The sequence below is a fragment of the Pristiophorus japonicus genome, chromosome 8 (assembly GCF_044704955.1).
Source record: "Pristiophorus japonicus isolate sPriJap1 chromosome 8, sPriJap1.hap1, whole genome shotgun sequence".
NCBI classification, from domain to species: Eukaryota; Metazoa; Chordata; class Chondrichthyes; family Pristiophoridae; genus Pristiophorus; species Pristiophorus japonicus.
In genome coordinates this window covers 61,769,287-61,780,547 of record NC_091984.1, presented here as the reverse complement: position 1 = coordinate 61,780,547, position 11,261 = coordinate 61,769,287, and the positions used below count along the sequence as shown (strand labels likewise).

General features: G+C 45.5%; 1 long non-coding RNA gene across 1 annotated transcript in view; it reads left to right on the top strand.

Moving 5' to 3' along the window:
- The first annotated feature begins 1,507 nt into the window (after positions 1-1,507).
- The window catches only part of LOC139268081 (uncharacterized), a 151,006-nt gene continuing 141,252 nt past the window's right edge, over positions 1,508-11,261 (top strand). Inside the window, exons 1-3 of the long non-coding RNA XR_011593970.1 lie at positions 1,508-1,596; positions 7,799-7,958; positions 8,109-8,835. This is a non-coding gene — a long non-coding RNA (uncharacterized lncRNA). The remainder of the gene's footprint in view (positions 1,597-7,798; positions 7,959-8,108; positions 8,836-11,261) is intronic.

Here is an 11,261-nt window from a genome sequence, read left to right as displayed (position 1 = left end):
AGAAGACGGGATCTCATAGAAACATATAAAATTCTGACGGGACTGGACAAGTTAGATGCAGGAAGAATGTTCTTGATGTTGGGGAAGTCCAGAACCAGGGGATACAGTCTAAGGTTAAGGGGTAAGCCATTTAGTACCGAGTTGAGGAGAAACTTCTTCACTCAGAGAGTTGTTAACCTGTGGAATTCTCTACCGCAGAGTTGTTGATGCCAGTTCGTTGGATTATATTCAAGAGTGAGTTAGATATGGCCCTTAAGGCTAAAGGGATCAAGGGGTATGGAGAGAAAGCAGGAAAGGGGCACTGAGGTGATGATCAACCATGATCTTATTGAATGGTGAGGAAGGTTTGAAGGGTCGAATGGCCTATTACTGCACTTATTTTCTACGTTTTTATGTTTCTATGTTTCTATGTTTCTATGAATCAGGTCTTCAGGTCAAGCTTTCCAGATCCTGACAACTTTTTGAATGAAGAAAAATTCTCCTCATCTCCCCTATAGATCTTTGTCCAATGATTTTGAAGCTATGATTTCGAGTTATTGAACCACTCGCCAGAGGGAATAGTTTTTCTCTATCTACTCTATCAAAACCTCTCATCATCTTGAAAACCTCAATTAGGTCACCTCTTAACCTTCTCTCTTCCAAGAAGAACAGTCCTAATTTTTCCAAATAACTGAAATCCGTCATTCTTGGTAACGTCCTAATAAACCTTCTCCATAGTCTTTCTAAGGCCTTTACATCTTTCCTGAAATGTGGTGCCCAGAATTGTCCACAATACTCCAGCTGAGGCCTAACCAGTGATTTATAAAGTTCTAGCATGTCCTCTTTGCTTTTATATTCTATTCCTCTATTTATAAACCCAAGTAACCCATATCAACTTGCCCTGCCACCTTTAAGGATTTGTGTATATGGACACCAAGGTCTTTCTGCTCATCTACACTGTTCAAATCGTGCCATTTATAGTATACTGCTTTTCCATATTAGTACTCCTAAAGTGCATCACTTCACAGTTCTCCACATTGATCTCCATCTGCTATGTCCGCCCATTCCACCATCCTGTCTATGTTCTCTTGAAGTCTATAACCATCTTCCCCATTGTTTACTACACTTCCAAGTTTCATGTAATTTGAAAATTCCGAAATTGTGCCCTGTATCACTGTCCAAGTCATTAATGTATACTAAAAACATCTGTGGTCCTAGTTCTGAACTCTGAGGAACATCACTGTCTACCTCCCATCAGTCTGAAAAACAGCTATTCACCACATCTCTCTGGGGGAGAAATTGGCCTCCTTTGCGCCTCCCATTAGTGCCTCCGGGGGGCAATAATGAGGTGCTCCCGGCTCTGTGACCGAGCATGGCGAGAGTACCGATGTGAACTTGCTTTGCAGATTAGTGCCAGCGGTAAACCCTAATGCCACGATCTTCTGCGCCCCGGAGATTGTGACGTCATCCAGTGTGCAGCACCCCGGTACCACTCTAGATACGAACTTTGGTTCCGCCCCCTGCAACATTGCCGGGCGTCAGCATCGGCAGCTGCAGGAGGTGTTGTAAGGTAGACTGGCTGCTTGGGGAGCGGTATTTAAAGGGATTGCCGTTGAGGTAAGGGAATATTTTTTATTGAGCCCTCAGGTCATTTTTTTAACATTTTCTTCTGCCGCGATTGATCAGCCCTGTGCTCTGTTAGAGCACTTGGGGCCGATTGTCGCGGATCGCAGGTGCTGTCACCAAGCAGGGAATTAGATTTATTGCAGAGCCTGTAGCAATGGCCCTTCCCTTTCAGGGAGAGATGGGGCCTCTGATCCCGGCAGCTCTGCACTGGATATTGTACAGCGCTCTGCCGCTCCCGCCCCCCTTGCTGGTTTCGTGCTCCAAGGAAAGTGGTAGCACTTGATGTAGCACTCCACTTCCCTCCTGGAGCGCTAAACCAAAGGTTTATTTCTGCTGGAATTCTGTAGCACCTGGAGATACCGGGACGCTATGCAATTTCTATCCCTCTGTTTTCTATCCCCTAACCAATTTTGGATACATGCTGCCACTGTCCCTTTTATCCCATGGGCTTCAATTTTGCTAATAAGCCTAGAATATGGTATTTCATCATACGCCTTTTGAAAGTCAATCATAAATCCTTTTTGTATTTAGGAACACCATTAGCTGTTTGCCAGTCCTCTGGCACTATCCCCTCTTCTATGAAACTTTAATACTTATAAACTACTGTCTCTGCTATCTCCTTCCTAGTCTCCTTGAGTATAGGTAGTGCATACAATCTGTATCTGGGGTCTTAACCTCTTTTAGTTTTGTCAATTATTTTCTCCTTTTCTATCCCAACTGCATTAATATTCTTTTTAAACTCATCCTCTAGTGAAATGTCTATTTAGTTAACTTTTTTTAGTTAAAACTGAGGATAAGTAGTTATTCATTACTTCTGCCATTTCTCTATCATTACTCATGAGTTTATCTTGCTCATCCTTTTGTGGCCCTATCCCTACTTTAATTTTCCCTTTGTTATTTATGTGTCTGTAGAGTATTTTATTATTTCTTTTTATATTCCTTGATCATTTGATTTCTTAATTTCTCTTTGGCTTCCTGATGGCATTTTTAAATTGTCTCCTAAGTTCTTTGTGGTCCTTTTTGTCCTCCTCTCCTATAGTATCTAAACACTTCTTATATGTCTTTTTCTTTAGATTCAATTTTCATTTTAGTTCTTTATTCATCCACTGTGCCCCATGGTTAGCTTTCTTGTTTTGGCTTTTAGTGGAATACATTTCTCTTGAACTAAATTGATTACCATTTTAAAGATTTCCCACTATTTTTCTGTCTCTTCGTTTTTCAATATTTTCTCCCAACTTACCTTCTTTAGTTCCACCCTCATTACCTTGTAATTTGCTCATTTCCAATCTATTACATTAGTCTTTGTCCTACTTATATCACTCTCGATTCTAATCTTGAACTTTACTATGTTGTGATCACTACTAGTAAGATGCTCGTCTATCTATCAGTTCTGGTCCATTACCCGTTACAAGATCCAGCAGTGATTCTTTTCTTGTTGGACGCGTACTGAGTGTGACAGGAGTCCTGTATACACTGTAAAACCTCCATTCCTTTTTCTCCTTTCCCCTCTTTTTCCTGCCAGTTTATTTGGGGGTAGTTGAAATCTCCCATTATCATTATTATATGTCTGCTACCCATCTCGTAAACTTTCCTCCCGTGTGGTGGCTGATGTGCAACGGTCACCACACGTTAAAAAAATCCACACACAGGCATTTTCCACCCCCTCAATTGGAGTTCAGGACTAGAACATCGGGTCGTTCATTGAAATATCTGTGAACTCTTGTGGAAGCAAGTCATCCCCGTTCGAGGGACCGCCTATGATGATGATGATGAGATTTGCCTACATATTTCTTCCACCAATTTCCTTACACTATTTGGTGGTTTATAGGATGCTCCTATTCAGGCTACTGATATGGCAAAATGCATTGATTATTTGTTAGTTTCATCTGTTGGTTCATCAGTAAAGATCACAGAGATCTCCTGAGTGTTTTCTTGTCCAATTCTGCCCCTTATTTCTCTCATTTAAGGCCTCATTTGTTTACACAGCCTGAATTTCAATTCGGGACCATAATGGACAGAGTTGAAAATCTTTCCAATATCACCATCACAATGCTGCTTCTACCATTGGTAGTCTGCCCACTTTGACACAGACATGATCAAACAGTGTTCATTTTCCTTTTCTTCATGCTCCCAACCCCCCATTCTTGGGATGCTACATGCTGTGGTTTAGTTGCTGACAAAATAATCGCATAGATATATGGAGGGTTCATCTTGCCCGAAGTCAGAGATGACATTTTGGCCTGCTGCCCTCAGGTAAGTCATGGGGAGGAGAGGGGAAGAAAAACTCCTGTTGTTCCCGGCTCCATAAGAAGGTAAATTCAAAAAAATACTTACTTTCAGATAGCGGCCGCTACTTAGTCTGCATCAATCCCACCAAAATCTGAACAGAGTGAACCTGATGCCTGCTCTGTTCAGTGCAGACCAATGATGCTGAGGGGTCCTTCATTAAGATTTAGGCCTCTCACTAGCACATGCTAGGGTCTAATGCCTGTTTAAGGTGGCTGCCTGGGATGCCCAAGGCCAAAATGGTGTGGTATGCATTTCTGCCATCTTTACAGCAATAGAAACCATGAAGCAAATATATTACACTCCTTGAGACTGCAGCTCATCGAGAAAAATCCCTTGATGTTAAATTTTAAACATTAACCTGTACCATATTTTTCTACAAAAATAGCTACTGTTAATTTAAATAATGATGTTTAAAACACTTAAACAGCTTTTAAATAGAGTTATATATTAATATATCTTTTGTATAGATGCTGCATTCCACCACATGGAAGAAGTAATTCGACAGTCAACCATACTGAACCTTACAGCTCAGAAGGGGGCCATTCAGCCTGTCATTCTTGTGCTGGCTCTTTGAAAGAGCTGACCAATTTAATCCCACACACCAACTTTTCCCCCATAACCCTGCAAATAAGTTATCTTCAAACACATGTCTAATTGCCTTTTAAAAGTTCCTATGGAACCTGATTCTACCATGCTTTCAGGTGGTGTGTTCCAGACCAGAACAACCCTGTGCGAAAACGTTTCTACTCAATTCCCATCTAGTTCTTTTGCCAATTATTTTAAATCTATGGCCTCTGGTTACCCACCCACTTGCCAACTGCAAGAACTTTTTGACTTTGAGGACCCAGGACCCTCTGCTCGCGCAGCCCACTCAAAACAGCACCATTTACATTATGCTGCCTCTTCATGTTGTTTTTCCCAAAGTGCATCACTTCACACCAATATAAATAGTTTTCATTGCATTAAACAACTTTTAATTTACGGGTTTTGCTTGTTGTATCAGCACCAATGGCTATCAGTGTTACAGAAGCAAGCTTTGCCTCGCCCTGAACAATAACATTTCTGCATAACAGAGTAAATTTACTGATCCTGCATTTCCAGTGGAGTGTTGCGTTTGTCTGGTGAATTAGTGTGACACTGTTGTACTCCTTACTCTGACCCACAGTCTGATGGTGGCTGAAATTACCTGTAAATATTTTTTCAGATGAATTTTTAGCCAAGCTCATTTGACTTGGGGCCTGTATTTAAGCAGTACGAGATATTATCTGAATTTAGTAGTTAGTTTCAAGTGAAGGTGTTTATAAAATTGCCTATGAACAAAACCGAATTAGATTGAGGTTGTCTCACCAATAAGTAGGTATGGTTGAAATGTAACTCATGTAATACTGGGCCAAAAATTACAGTCAGAGGCTTCCCACATCCACCTGCAGTCCCTGCACACACAGAGAATTCCTGGGCAGCGCATGACGTCACGTCGCACAGGCACACTGCGTGCGCGAAGCCTGTGACTTCATTCAGAAAATTGTACCGCCCACAAGACCTGTCAAAAAAGCTCATTTGAATAGACCAGACCCCAATTTTTTTTTAACTCCACAGTCTTGTACGGAGCTGCCATTACTATGAATGGGAATACCCCAAAAACAAAGAAAACACTTTACATAAATAAAAAAACACCTCACTTATTTAAAATGAATAGAAATGAAATGTTTTAGAATTTTTTTTAATTGTTCAATTCTTTTAAGAATATGTTTTAATAGTGTTAAAAATAAACTTACCTTAATGGACAGGGCTTTTAATATAAAAATTTGTCATAAAATGTATTTTTTCTATCTTTTACAACTCTTACACTGGTAAAAGCAGGTCTTCTACCAGGCATAAGTGTTTTAAGGACATTCGCTGGGCATGAGTTGAGCAAATACTTTCCCTCCACGGAGGCCCTTTACTTTTGCATTCGTACAATCTGTCATCGCAAGTGCCGGGTTTAGGCGTATGCGCAGTGTATGCGTGTGCATACCATCTACACCCGGCAATTTACAGCCCATTGTCACTGTGCTAGTAGACCCAGCTAGTTGTTAGTGATTGCCTCAAACATTACAAAATATTTTACTTCAGGCTTGACCTAGTAAACATCTCTCCAGAGAGCGATGATATATCCCTATCCATCCAGGTGATAGAAATAATTATAATTACCAGCCTGTTGAGAAAGAACTGGGGTGTTCTTCAAAGGAAGAGGGAGGGTGAAAGGCCTCCTTTCATCTGATTTGATTGATGACTTTGTGCTCACAGGCCTTTCAGTCTGGGATATATTCTGCCGGCTGCTGGCCATTTTCAATGCAGTTTTGGATGTATTGCAGACACCTCTGGGCCCTGTGGAGGAACTAGGATGATTACAGCTTCCATCTACAAAAAATAATTCCGCACTTTATTGCACTGTGTAAGAAAGACACTCTGGAGAAATTACATTTAAATTCCTGTGGACAGATTTAAATCTTTCTTCTTTCTTTAGGTAGTAGTACCACTAGTTTCTTATTGGTTTCTTTTGCTTCTCTGTATATTTAATATAATAAATTTGACTTGTATAAGGGGTAGAATTTCGGCAGGGGTTCACTGTAACTCTGGCGGAGGATCGGTGGAAAATCTGGCCCTTTGAACTCATTGTCCGTTTGCCCCATTTCTATGGGGGTCCGTGGATCTTCCGCAGTAGTTACGGTGGGAGAAACCCCGCAGATATTTTACCCCAAGGTTTTAGCCTGAATGGTATGGTTTATAATCATACTGTTTCTCTGTCTATTAACTTACATGGTCCGTGAATCATACACAGCACACGGCCACATTTCTGATTTGTGCTATCGGCGGATCCCATTGGGAGAGTGAAGCTAGAGATTATCCATACAGCACCAACTTGGTCCACCTCTGAGTCAGAAGGTGTTCAAGCTGCACAACAAGAATTAAGCAGATATTATGGGCTGGATTTTCGACTTTCCTGATTTCGGGGCGCCTTCGACTGAAAAATTCGGCAAAAAATTCGATCCATGATCGGGGGCATTAAATCAGTCGTTACACAATGGACTTTGTGTGCCCGAGCCGAAAATCGTGGCATTTAAAGAGGTGGCCATTTTGCGCATGCACTGTCGCGTTATTGTTTTCCCGAGTGCAGACGTTATTTCAGGGCGTGGCGGTTTCCTCCACGTATGTGCAGATGGCCCGCCCGACTTCTGGCACTTCTGCAGAGATGGAGCACAGGAGGCCAGGCATTTCTCAACAGAGGCTGCTAAGGCCGTAGTCCACACTGTGGAGAGGAGGTGGACATCACTCCATCTGGTTGGGGAAGGGAGACCACTGCCAACTATTTTCAAATGACGTGAAATTGCCCAGGAGGGGTCCGCGGCAGACACGGTTTCCAGAACTGGCACCCAATGCCGCAAAAAGTTCAACGACCTTACCAGGATCATCAGGATGAGTACCCTTCACATTTATGTATGCGTTCTATCCTTCCAACATGAATGTCAGACACTATGTGAAGTATTTCATGTGTCTGCCCATTCTCAAAGTCTTGCAGTCTGTGGTGTGAGTTTCACAATGCATCAGAAAACTGAAGGCTGACTTCTCCAGCCATGGCCTCTTAATTAAGGATGCACAAACCCTCTTGTTCCCTAATCATTGAGAACCTTCCCCGCAATACACTCCCACTGCTGATATGGGTTTCCTAAAGATCACCTGCAGCCCCTATGTACCTCCCTCTCACCTCCTACCAATTGCTCACAAAGCTCCTGCAACATCCACACAGATTGAAGTGAAGACACTTGCACATCCACACAGTCTCAGCTATTGAACTATGGTTAGGCATATGTGGTACAAGAGAAGGTGAACCCTTTCTCAACCCTTCCTATTTTTCTCATTGCAGGTGAAGCTCTCACACAACAGGCGTGAGCAGTGCCGGACAGATGGGCATCGGCTTCAGGTCCCTGATTTAACGGATATGGAGGAACGGGTGTCTGCCCTCATTGGAGCACCAGCTCGGACAGTTGCCGAGGGCGATGCTGACCAACCTTCGGGTAGTTAGGGTATGTAAATGGATTGCGCAACTCATGTGACTTCATTGAGATGTATTATGAAGTGGCATGGGGCCTTCACATGTACATGTGCAATGTCACCTTCCTGCTATCACCCTTCCCCTACCCTGCTGCTAACCACACGTCTGTTGTATTCTGCAGAAGAACAGCCACAATCGCAACAGGCGTCCAGGGAACCATCGACCATGGAGGAGATGATGAGGCATGTGAGGAGACTGAAATACCTGAGCCACATAGCCCACCAGTTGGCCTGTCGCAACAAAGCACATCTGGGTATGAGCCCAATTTCCCTGGCTTTAAGTCATCGTAGGCTCCTGGCCCCAGTTGTCTACAGCAACACGCAGCGAGAGGGAAATCTCGGAGGCCAGCTCTCCGGAGGGTGAGTCGGCAAAGTAGATCTGCTCAACAACAGGCAGACATGGAACTGGACTTCGTGGAAACGTCCAGGGAAAACACAGACATGCACCGTGAGCTCATGGCTACATTGTGTCGGATCCCAGAGATCTTTCCAGCTCTTCAATAATATCTTTTAAATGGACCGTCATAGCTTGGTCCTCGTGTAGCTCTGAGCCTACCTCTGTATTCTCATCCCTCAGTATTTTGCGTAACTGATCCTTAAGTCCATTAATTTGAATCTGGAGTTCCACACCGTCCATGCTGTTGATGACTGAGGACCCAGTGTTATAAGCCATAAAAATATTGTTCCACGTCCCCCTTCTCTGCCGTCCTGCACCACTATTTTGCTCTGCGGGGAAACTGTACAACTGTTCTTTATCCACCTCCCCAAAGTTTAGCTCGTAGAAACGTCGAAACATATCCCGAAGTAGAGCTTGATACAATCGCTCTGTCTCCTTGGGGCACCATGCCGGTAAGTGGACTTCTGTCAGATTTATTATTACTGATGCCACTGCATAGTGTACCCCCTGGTATAGGATTTTCCTGTAGATATTAAAACTAGCCCATTCCCTGGTCCCTTGGTAGTTGTGGGACACCTCTCTAGTACGGTCTTAGCTGGCGGGGTGGTCGGTGGGGGCCCTCTAGGGTGTGCGACTAATTCCATGGCATTTATTGGGGTCGGGGAACGTGGGATCACACAGGCGTATAGGCTTTGGTCCCACACCATCCCCTTCCCTGAATCCTGCCACTGTCTAACGAACACGCTAGAGATTCCTGCTGGACAAACCTTCTCCGATCCCCACATGCACACATACATTCCTTGCTCTGACTCCCACTATTTATCCCGACATACTCTCACTCCATCTGGGGCACTTGTAATAGTCCGGTAGGTATCATTGTTAAGTCGTTCCCATGCAGCTTCCTGGTCCCCCGTGTCCTTGCTCAGCTTTCTGAGCCATCACCACCTACCCAGGCGAATCTGTCCTCGACAATTCAAACACACTCTCTTCCGTCACCCTAATCCGGGAAGCAACAATCTGTACCCTTGGGCATGGGAGGGACGTCTCCCTGTAAGTAAACCCGGCCTGGCTGGAGTGTTTGGTCGAATTGGACCCCAGCCATCCTGGCCACCTTCCCTCGTGGTGATGGATGACGACCTCATTTGCGCCTCGAGTACCATCCCCGGTATTAACGATGGCCGCTCTTCCACCTGAGCACCCAAAGATCTGGGACTCCTCGACATCACCTCCCTTGCCGGTGCTTGCATCCAGTAGGGTGAGTAGGAACAGGATTCCTTCCATCATTTCTGGCTTTCCTGGAGAGGTCATACAACAGACAGCCTTGCCTTTGAGAAAACGTTCTCTGGCTTGGCTACAAGGTAATCTTATTCAAATTTAAACTTGAAAGCTCTAAAATCCAAAACCAAACCACTAACTTAAAACTCAAAACCCCTTTAACTTAGATACTAACTTAAACCAAAGCTATATACAGCGCCACCCGTCTCCGGGTGGCCAGGTTACATCCTGGATGTCCTGTGCCTTCTGCGGTGTCTGGGCAGCATTTGTACCGGGGACCATGGCGTCCTAGGCTGTGAGACCCGGTTACTCCTTCTCACGGGGTCGGTACTCAGGGGTTTTTCCAAGTCCCATACAATAGGTGGGATGGCCCTTCTCTCTATGCAGTGAACAGCGCCTAACCCTAAAGCTAGTGGGACTACTATCTCTCCTGTTGGTTCCCCATAGTCGGAACCTATGTCCGGTGGGGCTGCTACTTCCCCCACAGGCTTCCCATAATCGGGTTCAATGCCTGGTGGGGCTGTTACCTCTGTTGTGGGCTCGTTCCCTTCAGAGGCTATGACCAGTGGGGCTGCTGCCTCCCCTGCCGGTTCCCTACAGTGGGGCACTACAGGCCTGGGACCGTTTGCCCGAAAGTGGTCTCCCGCCTTCCGCAGTCTTTGCTTCCTGGAGTCCCTCTCCGGCCAGAGCAGTCTGTATCGTAGCGTAGGGGACCATGGGAACCTGGGCTGCGGGGTGCGAAAGGTCCTTCTAAGGCCTTCGAGTACCTGGGGCTTGTACGAGTCCCAAACTATAGGTGGGACAGCCCCTCCAGTAATGCAGCTCATGGCCCCTACTTGTACGGCCTGTGAGTCTGCCCCCACTACCCCTGCGGTTCCCCCACAGTCGGAGGCTGCCGGCTGGGGGCCCTTGTCCTGAGGACGGCTCACCCCTCCCGGCTGCCCTTTGTGCCTAGCTGACCCTGGGTTGTGCAGCTTACACTGGTTGATGTGGAACCATTTCGTGTGGCGGGGCAATTTGACAGCGTACACCATGGGGCTTGCTTTATCAACAATATTGCATGGCCCCATGTACAGTGCTTCAAAAACCCCAACCCGCACGAAGTTCCTTACCATCACCTGATCCCCTACCACCCATTCGTGGAGTCTACGGGGTTCCAACAGCAATCGGTTACTCCTATGCTGCCTCCCCATGTTACCAGCAGCCTGCCAGTGAATCTGTTTGAGGTGCTCAAACAGATTCTTAGTGAAGCTGTTCCGGCTCACTTCCCTGAGTTGGCCCTCAGTAAGCACTAGGGCTAGCACATGGGTGGGAGTTCACATGATCCGGCCAGTCATAAGCTCGTGCGGGGAATACCCCGTGCTTTTCGATGGGCTGACCCGGACCCCCATTAGGACCAACGGCAAGATCTCCACCCATACCTTGGGTGAGTCTCCTGTCTCCTTTCACAGCCTCTCCTTTATAGTCAGATTCAATCACTCCACAGGGCCCGATGACTGCGGGTTGTGGGCGACATGCCATTTCCCCTCGATGCCGAGCACCTTAAGGATGGCCTGCATCACCTTCCCGGTAAAATGACTTCCCTGGTCGGACTCCACATACT